Genomic DNA, 8,271 nt, shown 5'->3' on the forward strand with positions numbered 1-8,271 from the left:
CAGACTGCCTCGTCCCACCTTATGCTGTACCGCTTTGGCAAATGCTTTATCTGCGCCATTCGCCTTAATCACATCTGAGAGTAAATCTTAAAAAAACGCCTGTCGCTAATTGTTCGTCATCACAGGTACTGTTTGCTATACGGCCACGACGCGCAACTGATTTCCAAAATTCATCTTTCTCCTGTGAGGATGGAACTTACGACCCCTGGTTTATTAGACCAGTGCTCTACCACTGAGCTAAAGAGGCGCGGCCTAGCGGTACTCTTGGGTACTTCGTCCTTACGGTCGTCTGCATCATCAGACTTTAGCTGACAACAATTCATATTATCGGCTAATATTTGCAGCTATGGCGACAAATTACTGCTTGGCTACACATCTGACACGTAACCGATGTGCTCTCCAAACCACAACACTTGCTTTTCAGAACATGTCTTTCACACATGTCTACAAAATCACCTTCACCTTCAAATACAGTTTCCTTGCGACTGACAGAGACGTAGGCAAAGTTTAAAGTTGCTATTTCCATTAAATCTCGTTAATCAGAAAAACGGTAATTTACACCTGCAGCGGAACAAAATTCCGTTCCGCCCAGCGTCTGGCTCGAACCCACGACCCTGGGATTAAGAGTCTGACGCTCTACCGACTGAGATAGCCGGCTACCTCGGTGAATACTTGCCGGGTAGCACGTCACACAGTACTCGTTTGGGTTGGGTGGTCCCATACAGAATCTCTCCATGCTGCCTAATGTTTTCCTAACGTCACACTCGTCACGTACTTCACTTTTATGTCATAATCATTTCTGAGAGGCAAAGAAATTGCATGACAACAAGCAGAGCTAGTGGCGTCAAAATTAACACACATACTTTATGTGACTCAAAAGCCGAACGAGTTACTTTCCGACGTTGTTTTAGATGTGCAAGTGCCAGTCAAAACTCGCGGTGTCGGCACTCTGCCGACCATTTCGTTAGTTAACACCGGTCTTGCTGTGTGTGTTTCAAGCTCAAGAGCATCTCCAAGCAAAAAATGGTCAACAGCAACATTCAGACGGTTTCGTACTGCTCAATTGCTACATTAAAACGGTATGTTTCTTTTTCAGAACTGGAAAAACACAAGCGTGACAGCATTCGAACCTGTAATCTTCAGAGCCGAAGTCCGACGCCTTATCCATTAGGCCACACGGTCACTGACGACCAACATTTACATGTATACGACTCATCTCGAAACGCTCACACCCCTGAGGATTTGTGTTTTCGTTCTACACAGCCGCTGCCCCTTGCTCTTTCCCACCCATTCGTTACATTCAACCTCTGACGTGACCGACCAAATATAGACTGAGAAACAAGACCACACACTTTGTGCATTCGGAATCGAAGGCAGGGCGTCCCTCGCCGCATTTGCTACGATGGCCATTTGCTACTTCTGCAGAAGCGGCGGCGGCGACGACGACGACGACGACGACGACGACGACGACGACGAAGATCGCGAGAGGCTCTGAGATATGTGAGAAATACATCTATAAAATGTAATTCAGACTGCCTCGTCCCACCTTATGCTGTACCGCTTTGGCAAATGCTTTATCTGCGCCATTCGCCTTAATCACATCTGAGAGTAAATCTTAAAAAAACGCCTGTCGCTAATTGTTCGTCATCACAGGTACTGTTTGCTATACGGCCACGACGCGCAACTGATTTCCAAAATTCATCTTTCTCCTGTGAGGATGGAACTTACGACCCCTGGTTTATTAGACCAGTGCTCTACCACTGAGCTAAAGAGGCGCGGCCTAGCGGTACTCTTGGGTACTTCGTCCTTACGGTCGTCTGCACCATCAGACTTTAGCTGACAACACTTCATATTACCGGCTAATATTTGCAGCTATGGCGACAAATTACTGCTTGGCTACACATCTGACACGTAACCGATGTGCTCTCCAAACCACAACACTTGCTTTTCAGAACATGTCTTTCACACATGTCTACAAAATCACCTTCACCTTCAAATACAGTTTCCTTGCGACTGACAGAGACGTAGGCAAAGTTTAAAGTTGCTATTTCCATTAAATCTCGTTAATCAGAAAAACGGTAATTTACACCTGCAGCGGAACAAAATTCCGTTCCGCCCAGCGTCTGGCTCGAACCCACGACCCTGGGATTAAGAGTCTGACGCTCTACCGACTGAGATAGCCGGCTACCTCGGTGAATACTTGCCGGGTAGCACGTCACACAGTACTCGTTTGGGTTGGGTGGTCCCATACAGAATCTCTCCATGCTGCCTAATGTTTTCCTAACGTCACACTCGTCACGTACTTCACTTTTATGTCATAATCATTTCTGAGAGGCAAAGAAATTGCATGACAACAAGCAGAGCTAGTGGCGTCAAAATTAACACACATACTTTATGTGACTCAAAAGCCGAACGAGTTACTTTCCGACGTTGTTTTAGATGTGCAAGTGCCAGTCAAAACTCGCGGTGTCGGCACTCTGCCGACCATTTCGTTAGTTAACACCGGTCTTGCTGTGTGTGTTTCAAGCTCAAGAGCATCTCCAAGCAAAAAATGGTCAACAGCAACATTCAGACGGTTTCGTACTGCTCAATTGCTACATTAAAACGGTATGTTTCTTTTTCAGAACTGGAAAAACACAAGCGTGACAGCATTCGAACCTGTAATCTTCAGAGCCGAAGTCCGACGCCTTATCCATTAGGCCACACGGTCACTGACGACCAACATTTACATGTATACGACTCATCTCGAAACGCTCACACCCCTGAGGATTTGTGTTTTCGTTCTACACAGCCGCTGCCCCTTGCTCTTTCCCACCCATTCGTTACATTCAACCTCTGACGTGACCGACCAAATATAGACTGAGAAACAAGACCACACACTTTGTGCATTCGGAATCGAAGGCAGGGCGTCCCTCGCCGCATTTGCTACGATGGCCATTTGCTACTTCTGCAGAAGCGGCGGCGGCGACGACGACGACGACGACGACGATCGCGAGAGGCTCTGAGATATGTGAGAAATACATCTATAAAATGTAATTCAGACTGCCTCGTCCCACCTTATGCTGTACCGCTTTGGCAAATGCTTTATCTGCGCCATTCGCCTTAATCACATCTGAGAGTAAATCTTAAAAAAACGCCTGTCGCTAATTGTTCGTCATCACAGGTACTGTTTGCTATACGGCCACGACGCGCAACTGATTTCCAAAATTCATCTTTCTCCTGTGAGGATGGAACTTACGACCCCTGGTTTATTAGACCAGTGCTCTACCACTGAGCTAAAGAGGCGCGGCCTAGCGGTACTCTTGGGTACTTCGTCCTTACGGTCGTCTGCATCATCAGACTTTAGCTGACAACAATTCATATTATCGGCTAATATTTGCAGCTATGGCGACAAATTACTGCTTGGCTACACATCTGACACGTAACCGATGTGCTCTCCAAACCACAACACTTGCTTTTCAGAACATGTCTTTCACACATGTCTACAAAATCACCTTCACCTTCAAATACAGTTTCCTTGCGACTGACAGAGACGTAGGCAAAGTTTAAAGTTGCTATTTCCATTAAATCTCGTTAATCAGAAAAACGGTAATTTACACCTGCAGCGGAACAAAATTCCGTTCCGCCCAGCGTCTGGCTCGAACCCACGACCCTGGGATTAAGAGTCTGACGCTCTACCGACTGAGATAGCCGGCTACCTCGGTGAATACTTGCCGGGTAGCACGTCACACAGTACTCGTTTGGGTTGGGTGGTCCCATACAGAATCTCTCCATGCTGCCTAATGTTTTCCTAACGTCACACTCGTCACGTACTTCACTTTTATGTCATAATCATTTCTGAGAGGCAAAGAAATTGCATGACAACAAGCAGAGCTAGTGGCGTCAAAATTAACACACATACTTTATGTGACTCAAAAGCCGAACGAGTTACTTTCCGACGTTGTTTTAGATGTGCAAGTGCCAGTCAAAACTCGCGGTGTCGGCACTCTGCCGACCATTTCGTTAGTTAACACCGGTCTTGCTGTGTGTGTTTCAAGCTCAAGAGCATCTCCAAGCAAAAAATGGTCAACAGCAACATTCAGACGGTTTCGTACTGCTCAATTGCTACATTAAAACGGTATGTTTCTTTTTCAGAACTGGAAAAACACAAGCGTGACAGCATTCGAACCTGTAATCTTCAGAGCCGAAGTCCGACGCCTTATCCATTAGGCCACACGGTCACTGACGACCAACATTTACATGTATACGACTCATCTCGAAACGCTCACACCCCTGAGGATTTGTGTTTTCGTTCTACACAGCCGCTGCCCCTTGCTCTTTCCCACCCATTCGTTACATTCAACCTCTGACGTGACCGACCAAATATAGACTGAGAAACAAGACCACACACTTTGTGCATTCGGAATCGAAGGCAGGGCGTCCCTCGCCGCATTTGCTACGATGGCCATTTGCTACTTCTGCAGAAGCGGCGGCGGCGACGACGACGACGACGACGACGACGACGACGACGACGAAGATCGCGAGAGGCTCTGAGATATGTGAGAAATACATCTATAAAATGTAATTCAGACTGCCTCGTCCCACCTTATGCTGTACCGCTTTGGCAAATGCTTTATCTGCGCCATTCGCCTTAATCACATCTGAGAGTAAATCTTAAAAAAACGCCTGTCGCTAATTGTTCGTCATCACAGGTACTGTTTGCTATACGGCCACGACGCGCAACTGATTTCCAAAATTCATCTTTCTCCTGTGAGGATGGAACTTACGACCCCTGGTTTATTAGACCAGTGCTCTACCACTGAGCTAAAGAGGCGCGGCCTAGCGGTACTCTTGGGTACTTCGTCCTTACGGTCGTCTGCATCATCAGACTTTAGCTGACAACAATTCATATTATCGGCTAATATTTGCAGCTATGGCGACAAATTACTGCTTGGCTACACATCTGACACGTAACCGATGTGCTCTCCAAACCACAACACTTGCTTTTCAGAACATGTCTTTCACACATGTCTACAAAATCACCTTCACCTTCAAATACAGTTTCCTTGCGACTGACAGAGACGTAGGCAAAGTTTAAAGTTGCTATTTCCATTAAATCTCGTTAATCAGAAAAACGGTAATTTACACCTGCAGCGGAACAAAATTCCGTTCCGCCCAGCGTCTGGCTCGAACCCACGACCCTGGGATTAAGAGTCTGACGCTCTACCGACTGAGATAGCCGGCTACCTCGGTGAATACTTGCCGGGTAGCACGTCACACAGTACTCGTTTGGGTTGGGTGGTCCCATACAGAATCTCTCCATGCTGCCTAATGTTTTCCTAACGTCACACTCGTCACGTACTTCACTTTTATGTCATAATCATTTCTGAGAGGCAAAGAAATTGCATGACAACAAGCAGAGCTAGTGGCGTCAAAATTAACACACATACTTTATGTGACTCAAAAGCCGAACGAGTTACTTTCCGACGTTGTTTTAGATGTGCAAGTGCCAGTCAAAACTCGCGGTGTCGGCACTCTGCCGACCATTTCGTTAGTTAACACCGGTCTTGCTGTGTGTGTTTCAAGCTCAAGAGCATCTCCAAGCAAAAAATGGTCAACAGCAACATTCAGACGGTTTCGTACTGCTCAATTGCTACATTAAAACGGTATGTTTCTTTTTCAGAACTGGAAAAACACAAGCGTGACAGCATTCGAACCTGTAATCTTCAGAGCCGAAGTCCGACGCCTTATCCATTAGGCCACACGGTCACTGACGACCAACATTTACATGTATACGACTCATCTCGAAACGCTCACACCCCTGAGGATTTGTGTTTTCGTTCTACACAGCCGCTGCCCCTTGCTCTTTCCCACCCATTCGTTACATTCAACCTCTGACGTGACCGACCAAATATAGACTGAGAAACAAGACCACACACTTTGTGCATTCGGAATCGAAGGCAGGGCGTCCCTCGCCGCATTTACTACGATGGCCATTTGCTACTTCTGCAGAAGCGGCGGCGGCGACGACGACGACGACGACGACGACGACGACGACGAAGATCGCGAGAGGCTCTGAGATATGTGAGAAATACATCTATAAAATGTAATTCAGACTGCCTCGTCCCACCTTATGCTGTACCGCTTTGGCAAATGCTTTATCTGCGCCATTCGCCTTAATCACATCTGAGAGTAAATCTTAAAAAAACGCCTGTCGCTAATTGTTCGTCATCACAGGTACTGTTTGCTATACGGCCACGACGCGCAACTGATTTCCAAAATTCATATTTCTCCTGTGAGGATGGAACTTACGACCCCTGGTTTATTAGACCAGTGCTCTACCACTGAGCTAAAGAGGCGCGGCCTAGCGGTACTCTTGGGTACTTCGTCCTTACGGTCGTCTGCATCATCAGACTTTAGCTGACAACAATTCATATTATCGGCTAATATTTGCAGCTATGGCGACAAATTACTGCTTGGCTACACATCTGACACGTAACCGATGTGCTCTCCAAACCACAACACTTGCTTTTCAGAACATGTCTTTCACACATGTCTACAAAATCACCTTCACCTTCAAATACAGTTTCCTTGCGACTGACAGAGACGTAGGCAAAGTTTAAAGTTGCTATTTCCATTAAATCTCGTTAATCAGAAAAACGGTAATTTACACCTGCAGCGGAACAAAATTCCGTTCCGCCCAGCGTCTGGCTCGAACCCACGACCCTGGGATTAAGAGTCTGACGCTCTACCGACTGAGATAGCCGGCTACCTCGGTGAATACTTGCCGGGTAGCACGTCACACAGTACTCGTTTGGGTTGGGTGGTCCCATACAGAATCTCTCCATGCTGCCTAATGTTTTACTAACGTCACACTCGTCACGTACTTCACTTTTATGTCATAATCATTTCTGAGAGGCAAAGAAATTGCATGACAACAAGCAGAGCTAGTGGCGTCAAAATTAACACACATACTTTATGTGACTCAAAAGCCGAACGAGTTACTTTCCGACGTTGTTTTAGATGTGCAAGTGCCAGTCAAAACTCGCGGTGTCGGCACTCTGCCGACCATTTCGTTAGTTAACACCGGTCTTGCTGTGTGTGTTTCAAGCTCAAGAGCATCTCCAAGCAAAAAATGGTCAACAGCAACATTCAGACGGTTTCGTACTGCTCAATTGCTACATTAAAACGGTATGTTTCTTTTTCAGAACTGGAAAAACACAAGCGTGACAGCATTCGAACCTGTAATCTTCAGAGCCGAAGTCCGACGCCTTATCCATTAGGCCACACGGTCACTGACGACCAACATTTACATGTATACGACTCATCTCGAAACGCTCACACCCCTGAGGATTTGTGTTTTCGTTCTACACAGCCGCTGCCCCTTGCTCTTTCCCACCCATTCGTTACATTCAACCTCTGACGTGACCGACCAAATATAGACTGAGAAACAAGACCACACACTTTGTGCATTCGGAATCGAAGGCAGGGCGTCCCTCGCCGCATTTGCTACGATGGCCATTTGCTACTTCTGCAGAAGCAGCGGCGGCGGCGGCGACGACGACGACGACGACGAAGATCGCGAGAGGCTCTGAGATATGTGAGAAATACATCTATAAAATGTAATTCAGACTGCCTCGTCCCACCTTATGCTGTACCGCTTTGGCAAATGCTTTATCTGCGCCATTCGCCTTAATCACATCTGAGAGTAAATCTTAAAAAAACGCCTGTCGCTAATTGTTCGTCATCACAGGTACTGTTTGCTATACGGCCACGACGCGCAACTGATTTCCAAAATTCATCTTTCTCCTGTGAGGATGGAACTTACGACCCCTGGTTTATTAGACCAGTGCTCTACCACTGAGCTAAAGAGGCGCGGCCTAGCGGTACTCTTGGGTACTTCGTCCTTACGGTCGTCTGCATCATCAGACTTTAGCTGACAACAATTCATATTATCGGCTAATATTTGCAGCTATGGCGACAAATTACTGCTTGGCTACACATCTGACACGTAACCGATGTGCTCTCCAAACCACAACACTTGCTTTTCAGAACATGTCTTTCACACATGTCTACAAAATCACCTTCACCTTCAAATACAGTTTCCTTGCGACTGACAGAGACGTAGGCAAAGTTTAAAGTTGCTTTTTCCATTAAATCTCGTTAATCAGAAAAACGGTAATTTACACCTGCAGCGGAACAAAATTCCGTTCCGCCCAGCGTCTGGCTCGAACCCACGACCCTGGGATTAAGAGTCTGACGCTCTACCGACTGAGATAGCCGGCTACCTCG

The sequence above is a fragment of the Schistocerca gregaria genome, unplaced genomic scaffold (genome assembly GCF_023897955.1).
Source record: "Schistocerca gregaria isolate iqSchGreg1 unplaced genomic scaffold, iqSchGreg1.2 ptg000470l, whole genome shotgun sequence".
Classification (NCBI taxonomy): domain Eukaryota; kingdom Metazoa; phylum Arthropoda; class Insecta; order Orthoptera; family Acrididae; genus Schistocerca; species Schistocerca gregaria.